This window comes from Belonocnema kinseyi, chromosome 5, assembly GCF_010883055.1.
Source record: "Belonocnema kinseyi isolate 2016_QV_RU_SX_M_011 chromosome 5, B_treatae_v1, whole genome shotgun sequence".
In the NCBI taxonomy this organism is placed as follows: Eukaryota; Metazoa; Arthropoda; class Insecta; order Hymenoptera; family Cynipidae; genus Belonocnema; species Belonocnema kinseyi.
In genome coordinates, this window is record NC_046661.1 from 144,178,488 (window position 1) to 144,188,028 (window position 9,541).

The following is a 9,541-nucleotide window of genomic DNA, read 5'->3' on the forward strand; positions in this document are numbered from 1 at the left end:
ATTTTTGTAATTCCAAAAAGGAATGCGTACCAAACTTTAGAATTCCAAAAGAGCATAAGTGTAAAAGTTTAATGCTCCAAAAGAGCATAAGCGGCAAAGTTTCGAATTTCCAAAAAAGTATAAGTGCAAAAAAGAGCATAAGCGCCAAAGTTTAGAATTCCAAAAGAAAATAAGTGCAAAAAGCCAGTGTTTGTAATTCGAAAAAGGCATGCGTGCCAAATTTTAGAATTCCAAAAAAGTATAAGTGTAAAAGTTTGACGGTCCAAGAGTATCAGCGGCAAAGTTTAGAATTTTGAAAAGAGTATAAGAGCAAAAAAAAGAACATAAATGTAAAAGTTTGATGGTCCAAAAGAGCATAAGCGCGAGAGTTTAGAATTCAAAAACAATAAATAAATAAATTCCAAAATTTATAATTCCAAAAGAGCACAAGTATGAAAGTTTTATGGTTGAAAAGAGCATAAACGCCACAGTTTAGAATTACAAAAGAATAAAAAAGGCAAAGTTTCAAATTCCAAAAAAGCATAAGCGTCAAAGTTTATAATTCTAAGAAAGCGTTAACGCCAAAGTTTAGAATTCCAAAAGAGCATAGGCCTCAAAGTTTAGAATTCCAACATTTCGAATTCCAAAAAAGCATAAGCGCCAACATTAGGAATTCCAAAAGGGTATAACCGCCAAAGTTTAATATTCTAAAAGAACATAAGTGCCAAAGTTTGGACTAAAATTAAACCTTTTAACTACACTCTGAAACCCTTTTTTATATACGCATTTCGCTTCTTTTACTTATTAATGGGAATTTCCTTTGAAAAATTCGTGTGAAAAAATGGATTTCAACCTTTTTTTTTTTTTTAAGGTGGAGCAAGAAAATGAAGCTGATAAAAAATGAAGGTTTTCTTTGCGTCAATGTACGTTCGTTTCTTGAAGCAACGCTGAGAAAGCACGTCGCGGAATCCATTTTGAAACGGGACTTTGCCATGGACTCGTCTTTCGGTATTTCCTCTGCATAATACAATATTGATGAAGAACACGTATATGTCTATATCGAACATTTGATCCAACCATTGTCAGTTTCTTTGTTCGACTGATGAAATTGTTTTTTACGGACAAATTATGAATAAGGAAGCTTGAAAATTTAGAAGTTTTTAAAATTAAATTTAAAACTTTAAAACCTATCAAAATCGAATAAATTTGTACATATTACTGAAAGCGTTTCAACTTCAAGAAAGTTTAATTAAATAAGTTCTACACGGAATAATTTCTAATTAGGAATGTTTAATATAAAAAATATTTGTCTTGAAATTATCTGTATTCTTCATTTTAAAATGGCTGAATTTCAGATTTTTAATTATTTAATTATGAAGATAATATACAATTTCTAGCTTTAAAACGAATTCATCCAACAGAACAAAATCCCTAATAAATAAAAAAGAAATTAATATGTCATTAAACGATAATTTTGAAACAGGTAAATTTAAAATTCTAATTCTGAATTACAATAAATTGAATTGGAATTCATTTAATTTCAAATAGGTGACTTTTTAACAATTTAAATTAAAAAATGTGCAATTATTTAAATTTTAATCTTTTTATCCTGCAGATTTCAATATAAAATTCTTGTTTGAGCGCTTTTCACTAAATTTCTCAATCTCAAATATTGGAGAGAAAAAAATTAACTCTTTTATCGAAAAATACAGAAAACAATTTAATTAAGGATTAATTTTAATCTTAATCCTAGTTTTAAGCAAATAATCAAGAAATATTAGTAGGATTAAGTAAATCGTGTCCATTATTTGTTCCGTTATGAAAAAATTTAAAGTTCATTAGAAACCTTCTAAATCTATTTAAGAATTTTTTTTTAGTATCTATTTTTAAATTCAATATTCTAATTTTAAAAACTATTTTAAACGATGAAACATTTCTTCCAAAACGGATAAGGTTTCAAAACCACACCAAGAGACAAAATTATACACAAAATTTACTGGAACTACAGGAATCTCATTTAAATTTGCATTATTTCAATTTTCGAACCAGGATTTAAAAATAAATATTATTTTTAAACAATTTTAAAGCGTGAAGTATTTACCTCAAATTTTCAATATTTTCAAAAAATATATATTTTTTTTACATCGAGATTGATGTACTTTTCGGTAATAATAACTATAAAATAAAAAACTTCCACAAGGAATATGCGAAACTTTGAGTGAAACTTCTAAAGCTGAGAATGACGCTCCACGATTTTCTAAGTACCACGACGCAATTATTCTTAAAAATTCTATAAATTCCCTAATTATCGGAATTTTTGCAAGAAAAATAGATTTTATTGTCGAGCCTGGTCCCTAATTTCTGATTTTTCGGGTTTTGTGTTTCAAACTAACCGTATTCAAAAAATTTCATTTTGACCTTTCAAATTCCAAATTTTTGATATTTTCATAATTTTTTGTTTCAAAAAATAATTGCAACACACAAATGAAAACTTGAGTAACACATTTTTCAAAATTATAAAACACAAAACACGATTTTTTCAAAAAGTAAGCCATGGACGATGTCCCGCAATTTTCGCCAAATTTCGAAACACTTTTTAAAACAATAAATAATTGGTTTACGTGAAATTAATATTAGAGAAAACCTTTCCTATTATTTTAGATGATTTAGATACACTTTTCTGACTTGATACCGGTCTTACTAAGAGTCTGAATTTCTGAAAAAATGATTTCCAAATTTGTGAATTTTCGCAAAGAAAATTGTTTTTATTGCAGATTCGGCTCCCTAGATTAACAATTTCATAGTTTTAAACTCATAATCTTGTTATTTTAGATTTTTTGTTTAATTTGCAAATTTCCATTTTTCTAGTTTTTAAAAAGTGAATTTAAAAAAAGGGGGGGGGGATTTTGGAGCGAGTTCAACTTGCGATTTGTAATTTTCAACAATTTATTACATTTGGAATACAATTTTGAAAATTCTGACTGGGGATCTTTTCGGGCTAAGTGTTTCGTCATTTTTGTTTATAGTTAAAAAAACAACTAATTTTGATTGAAAATTAAATGTCACGATACATATTTTCTTACATTTTTCAATATATTTGATCATTTAGAAGAAAAACTAAAGTTTTGAGTTGAGCGGGAGAAGGAAAATGGAATCTCTTAATACTTTTATTCTGAGAATATTATCAAACATATTTAAAAAATTAAAACTTGGAAAAATACATTTTCTCGATGTGTTTCAATAAAAATGTACAGTTATTTATTTATTTTTCTGACTATTCGGATTAACAATTTTATTTTTGCTTTTATGATAAAAAATAGTAAAATAATTTTTGTTTTTCAAGTTTTTTATTTGTTTACACGCATTCGGGTTATGATTTCAATAATATTTGATAAAAAAACTTCGTTTGTTTTAGAGAATAATAAACAAAATGTTGACCGACGCTAAAGAAACGTTTGTAGGATATTTTTGTTAACGTATCACTTTTTCCAAGTTTTTCTTTCTTAAATATCGAGAATTCTGAGAATAAATAGTATATTTTGATGAAAAATTTGATAATATATGTGAATTTGCGTGTTTTTGGTTTTCGAAACTTAATCGGTGAATTTTGAGATAAAACGTTTTGAAATTCATTTATACAGCGATTTTACTCTATTCACCGAAATTCACTCACCTTTATTTTTACAAAATTTATTCAAAATAAAGAGGAGGGTTTGACGATTTTCCGAATTTTCATTAAATTCACGATTCAGTATTTTAGGTTGAAATTTCATCGAGACATCACTCACAGAAGAGCTGCTATTTGACGCGTACTTTTCTGCTCCGAATTAATTTCCGCCTCAGAACTTTTAATTTCACAAAAAGTTGAAAAGCAACTTTTCCGAATTTCCAATTCCTACAATTTCCCCACTTTTTACTTCCACTTTCATCCAATTTCCACTATTCCCTCCGACATTTGACCCGTCGGACGAGTTTCACAATCTAACCTCAAACTGAAATGACCTTTCTCGAATTTCCCACGATGGCTAGAGTTTCCCCACTTCTTTAGATCCACATCACTCAAATTTCGAGAATTCGCCTCGAAAGAGAGAAAAATGATCCGACGGAGTTTCACAATCTAACCTCAAAATAGCCAAACTTTCCACAAACACAGCATTTATCCGGAGATTTTCTCCACAAATCTACCTACGTTTTCAGGTGTTTTCTAATTCCAAGAAACGATCTGGCGACGGTTCAACGTTCAAGAACTTGCAACACTTCACAAACTAGTCCGCCACTTCTCACTTCACGAGTTCGTTCGTTTTTTTTTTTTTTTTCACAAAAAGCGTCACACGGAGAAGAAATTTTACGAGGGAACGAGGAGAACTTGGGAACACTTTTCCGGGAGTTTTCCAGCGCGTGGAGAGTCCCCTTTTCCAAAGTTTTTGGAGCGAATTTTCGAGGAGACTAAATGAGTTTTTGGACGAGTGTTTGGCAGGCTGGCAGGCAAGGCAGGTCGTTTCTTTATTCCTCGGGCCGAGGGGAGCGCTCGGCCATTTCACGTCCGTCGTTCCTCGCGTCCGTTCGCGCAGTTGTTCGGCCTGGCTTGTAATTGCAACTGTCGGTACTCCGCTCGCTCGGCTTAGACCATCCGCGGCGCCGAATTTCCTTCCTCGTCGAGACCAAGCAAAATTCGCATTTAATCAAGGTCGTGTCCTTCCAAAATTACTAAATTCCGAAATTCCTAAATTAACATTTTTCAGGTTTTTTTTTTTTTTATTTTTTCAATCGCTTTCCCAACAAACTCGAGACTTGAGAGTCCAATGCAGTGATTTTTTTTTGGTTGATGATCCTTGGATGTACAGGAAAGTGATTGAATTTTCAAAGTCGAGGATTTTGTTTGACTGGAACTTTCAGGAACAAGTGGTTTGAAACACATGCAATTTTTTCAAGAAAACATTTGAAACTTTCACAAAAAGTAATGAATTTTCGAAAAGAACAATGCATTTTTAACAGAGTAGTTAAAACTTTCAACCGTGTATTCGAATTTTCAAAAAAGGATTCAAATTATCAACCAAAAAATATTATTTTAAATGAAAAACAATGTAAATAAACCAAAAACACAAAATATTTTAATTATCGACCCGAAAATATTAATTTTCCACAAAAAAGTTAATTTTCTACCAAACAGTTGAATTTTCAATAAGAAATTGAAATTATCAACTAACAAATATTTTTATTTTAGATGAAAAACAATCTAAATAAACCAAAAAGACGAATTTTCTAAAAACCAGTGAAATTTTGAACAAAAGATTAAAATTTGCAACCAAATAATATAATTTTAGATCATACACAATTAAAATAAACCATAAAGACAAATTTTCTACAAAACAGTTGAATTTTCAACAAAAAATGAAAATGTTCTATAGAAAAAAATATATTTATTTTAAAGAAAAAAACATTTTAATAAACCAAAAAGACGAATTTTCTATAAAACACTTGAATTGTCAAGAAAAAAAGTTAATTTTCTACTAAACAGTTGAAATTTTCTTCAAAATATTCAAATTTACAACCCAAGAATTTAAGTTGTGATTTGAATTAATGTTCCATTCAAGAAATGTTTTAATTTTAAATTTAAAAAAAAAACAATTTAAATAAACAAAAAAGACGACTTTTTAACAAAAAAGTTAATTTTCTATTAAATTGTGGAATTTTCAAGCCCAAAATATTAATTTTCTACCTAATTAATATTTTAACCAAAAAATACTTTAATTTTAAATAAAAAACAAAATAATTTTCAACAAAATTTGGCATTTTTAACTAGAAAGGAGGAAATTTTTCCTAAAAGAGGTTCACTTTTAAACAAAATTTTTTTTTCAAAATTTCAATTTTTAAGCGAAAACGATTTTTTTTTAAAGTCGATTTTTTGGTTAAAAATTAATTTTTTAACTGAAAATTTACCTGTTTATGCAAATAATTGGTTTTAACTAAAAATTCGACTATTTGGTTGACAAATCACACATTTGGTTGAAAATTTGTGTTTTTTTTTTACAATTATTCTTTTTGGGTAAAAATTAATCTTTTTGGTAGAGATTTTAAATGTTTGGTTGAAAATTCAGTGTCTTTAGTTGAAAATTAATTTTTTAAAATGAAAATTGAACCACTTATTTTGTCAAAAAAAATTTTTTTTAACCTTAAATTTAATTATTTGGTTCAAAATTTGTCTTTTCTGGTAGAAAATTCAACTACTTGGTTCAAATTTGAACTACTTTCTTAAAAAATCATTTTATTAAATACACATTCAGCTTTGGTTAAAAATAACTATTTTGGTCGAAAATTCATTTTTTGTTGTTAAAAATTAGTTTTCTTAGCTAAAAATTTAACTAATCCATTTTTAATGAAAATTGATCCTTTTTAGTTTAAAATTAAACTATTAACATTTATATGGCAATTCATCTGTTTGGGTCAAAAATTCAACTATTTAGTTTAAATTTAAATATTTTATTTAAAATTCCTTTTTTTTGTTTAAAATTAATTTTCTGATCTTAAAATCTGACTTCTTTAATTTATGAACTGCGCAGAAAAAACTGCACATTTTTTTAATTATAAAGTTTCAAAGTTTCAAAATTATTGAACACCTTGAAACATAAAGTCTTCGAAATTGGCGAAGAATTTAACATTCAAATCAATCCACACTGAATAAATTGAAATTCGAATTCATTCAAATTGTATAAATTCCCATACCAAACCTTGAAAATTTACAAATTTGTAAATATTTCGAGTTCTTTGAAACATAAACATTTCATTAAAAAGGCAGAATTTCTCATTGGGGTTCACTAGAAAAAACTGCATATACAAAAGTTTAAATTATTTTTTAAATATGCACTTTTTTCACTTCTCAAAAATTAAAATTTTCAAATTCATTTAGGGGAAATGGACAATTTGTCAAGGAAAATTCAGAAAATTTCGAAAATGAAGTTTTGCGGCCACTCTTTTTTAAATTATTAAGTCATTTTAAATTAGAATGCATTGAAAAATAAATGCATTTAAATTCATACGCTTTCAACTTCTAAGGCTTTGAAATTTTAATGCTTTCAATTTGAAAGGCTTTTGAATATGAATGCTTTAAATTTCGAAGGCTCTCAAATTATTACTCTTTGAAATGCAAATGCGTCCAATTTTTAATTCTTCCAATTTGATTAGAAAACGTTTGATATTATATTATTATATTTAATTTATACTTCAAAATTCGCCTCTTTATTTAATTTTTAAATCTTCCAATTTGCTATAAAATCTTTAAAATTAGAGTCCTTATTCAAATTTGCTTCCTTGAAAGTCGAGGGCTTTCAATTTTTCAATTTTCTCTTCTTTCAAAAGTACATGGCTTTAAATTTGATATACTTTCGAATTCGAATCCTTTCAAAACTTTCGAATCCGAATGTATTTTAAATTTAGATCGATTTCCAGTTTTTAACTCGGCTAAAGTTAAAGAATTAAAAGATTTTTTTAAACCCTCAATTTTCAAGATTACAAATTTCCTCTATTTTTCCTTCTCTCTGGAAAATCCTTCGAGAAAATTTTATCAATTTTCCTCAAATTTCCAATTTCAAAATCGCCGTCACCCCTTTCGAATTGCGCTTCCATCTCGTATCTTATTTCCTCTTTTAGTTTCACATTTCTCCAGAGTCGACGGAATTTCGTTTTTCTACTTTCTCACTTTCACGCCGTAGTTCACTTCATATCCACGAACATGACCCGCACTATCAATTTTTTTTGTTGACGAAAGGACACTTCTCGATTCCCCGAAGGACAAAAAATGCATTTCTCATCGATCCTCAATTTTTTTTTTTTTTCATCACATCAATATATTCGCCTACATTTCCCTCCTGAACGTGACGATTCCTTCCTGCAATGCAGATGACATTCTTAGTGCCCTGGAATCTTCAGCATTCATTTAACATATTACGTAACATTATCAGGGCCGCCTGAACTGTTTCCAATTTGAATGCATAATATTGCGCAATATACTCGACTGAGTAATCGCGCACTGTGGCCTTCCGAGGCGAGAGTTGCAACCGTCTCTCGCCCTGCCTCCTGAGAAATTGCTTGGACCAGCTATTCTAGGAATTACAAAACTGGGAGTATAAAATCGCGGTTTTTAGGTAGACGTTTTCTAAATAAAAAAAAGGTTTTTTTTTAAGATGAAGTATTTTCTAGAAATAAATCAATATTTTTATTTACAATGGACGCTTTTCCAATATTTTTTTAGTCATACAAATATTGAAGTAATTGAACTAATTGAAATTCGCCAATTTAAAGCCATAAAGAACACAAAATAATACAAAATAATTGTTTTTAAATTGATATAAATATAACTTTTGTCAGATTTTTGAGAAAAGAAAATTTGACTGTTTCAAATGTACCTTAAAAGAAACCTTATTCAATTTAGATGGCATTTAGAAGTTTGCAAGAAATCAAGAAATCAAGAAATATTTGATAAATTTTCGGAAATGTTTCCAAGTTTGTAAATATTAATAACCTATTTAAAACATAGTAAATTTATTTAAAATTGTGAAAAATCATTCAAAATTTAGAAAAACTGACTTCTAATCTTCTAAATTTTTCCAGCAGTTTTAAGAAAAAATTTTATTCTTTCGAAATTTTTTTACCTTCCGAAATTCTTTTAAAGCTTCTAAACTCTAAAGTTTTGTCTGAAATATTTAAAAATCTACATTTCTGAAAATTTGTTCAAGTTTAAAATTCTATTTGAATTACTTCAATTCTTCTAAATATTATTTTGAATTTACTTGATTTTTTTATCGTAAAGTTCCTTTTTCAAAATAAAAAATCATTAAAAATTTGCACACGAATCGTAAGAAAATTAGTTTTTGATCTTGTCAGACCTTCTAAACCTTCCAATTTTGAAAAATTATTCAAAATTTTCCAGAATATTTTTAAAATTTTGCAAAATTAAAAAAATTGCCTTAAAATCTTTCACACTCTTCCTCGATAATTTTTGAAAACTGTTTTTAATAATACCTTTAAATTAATTTTACTTTAATTCAATACTGATTTACCAAGAAAGTACTTTTTCATTTAAAAACATTAAAATTGGATTTAAACAATTTTTGAACATCTAAGTCTCATCGGATGGTTTCTAAGTCCAGACTTCTTCTTATGGAAAAACTGGTAATATCTGAATTAGATATAAAAAAAAAAACTAGAGAATATTAAAGAAAAAATTAGTGCTTTTTTTAATAGACATACAAATAATAATACTTGTAACTTCGTGAAATTTTTTTCCAAAATCATTAAAATAGAATCTGACACATTCAAAATTAATTGTGAATCAAAGCGTGATGCCCTAAAATAAAAAAGACCATTTTTTTAAGTTTGATGCTGGTGACTGAATCTTTTTTTCAATTACACTAAAAAAAAAAATCCGAAGAACGCTACGAAAAAAAGATCGTCCTTCGCTAGTTTTTCTGTACTTCGTAGTTTATTTCGCGAACTTTCTCCTCGTGATCACGCGTCACGCTTCGAGTCCCCCAGGTAATGCAAACAACTTTCTTGAAGGCAAACA

The 9,541-nt window shown here is 28.0% G+C and overlaps 2 protein-coding genes across 6 annotated transcripts in view; one reads left to right on the forward strand and one right to left on the reverse strand.

Annotated features, from left to right (window-relative positions):
- LOC117173355 overlaps window positions 1–9,541 on the reverse strand; it is a 54,316-nt gene that overhangs the window by 23,394 nt on the left and 21,381 nt on the right. Inside the window, exon 1 of one of the 5 annotated variants that reach the window (XM_033361864.1) lies at window positions 4,169–4,653. The exons of 1 other annotated variant lie outside the window; for it this stretch is intronic. The gene's annotated coding sequence lies outside the window, so the exon portion shown is untranslated. 3 more of the 5 variants (XM_033361868.1, XM_033361866.1, XM_033361867.1) reach the window with 3 other exon arrangements.
- The window catches only part of LOC117173354 (vacuolar protein sorting-associated protein 37B), a 57,211-nt gene continuing 52,212 nt past the window's right edge, over window positions 4,543–9,541 (forward strand). The window contains exon 1 of the mRNA XM_033361863.1: window positions 4,543–4,666. The gene's annotated coding sequence lies outside the window, so the exon portion shown is untranslated. The remainder of the gene's footprint in view (window positions 4,667–9,541) is intronic.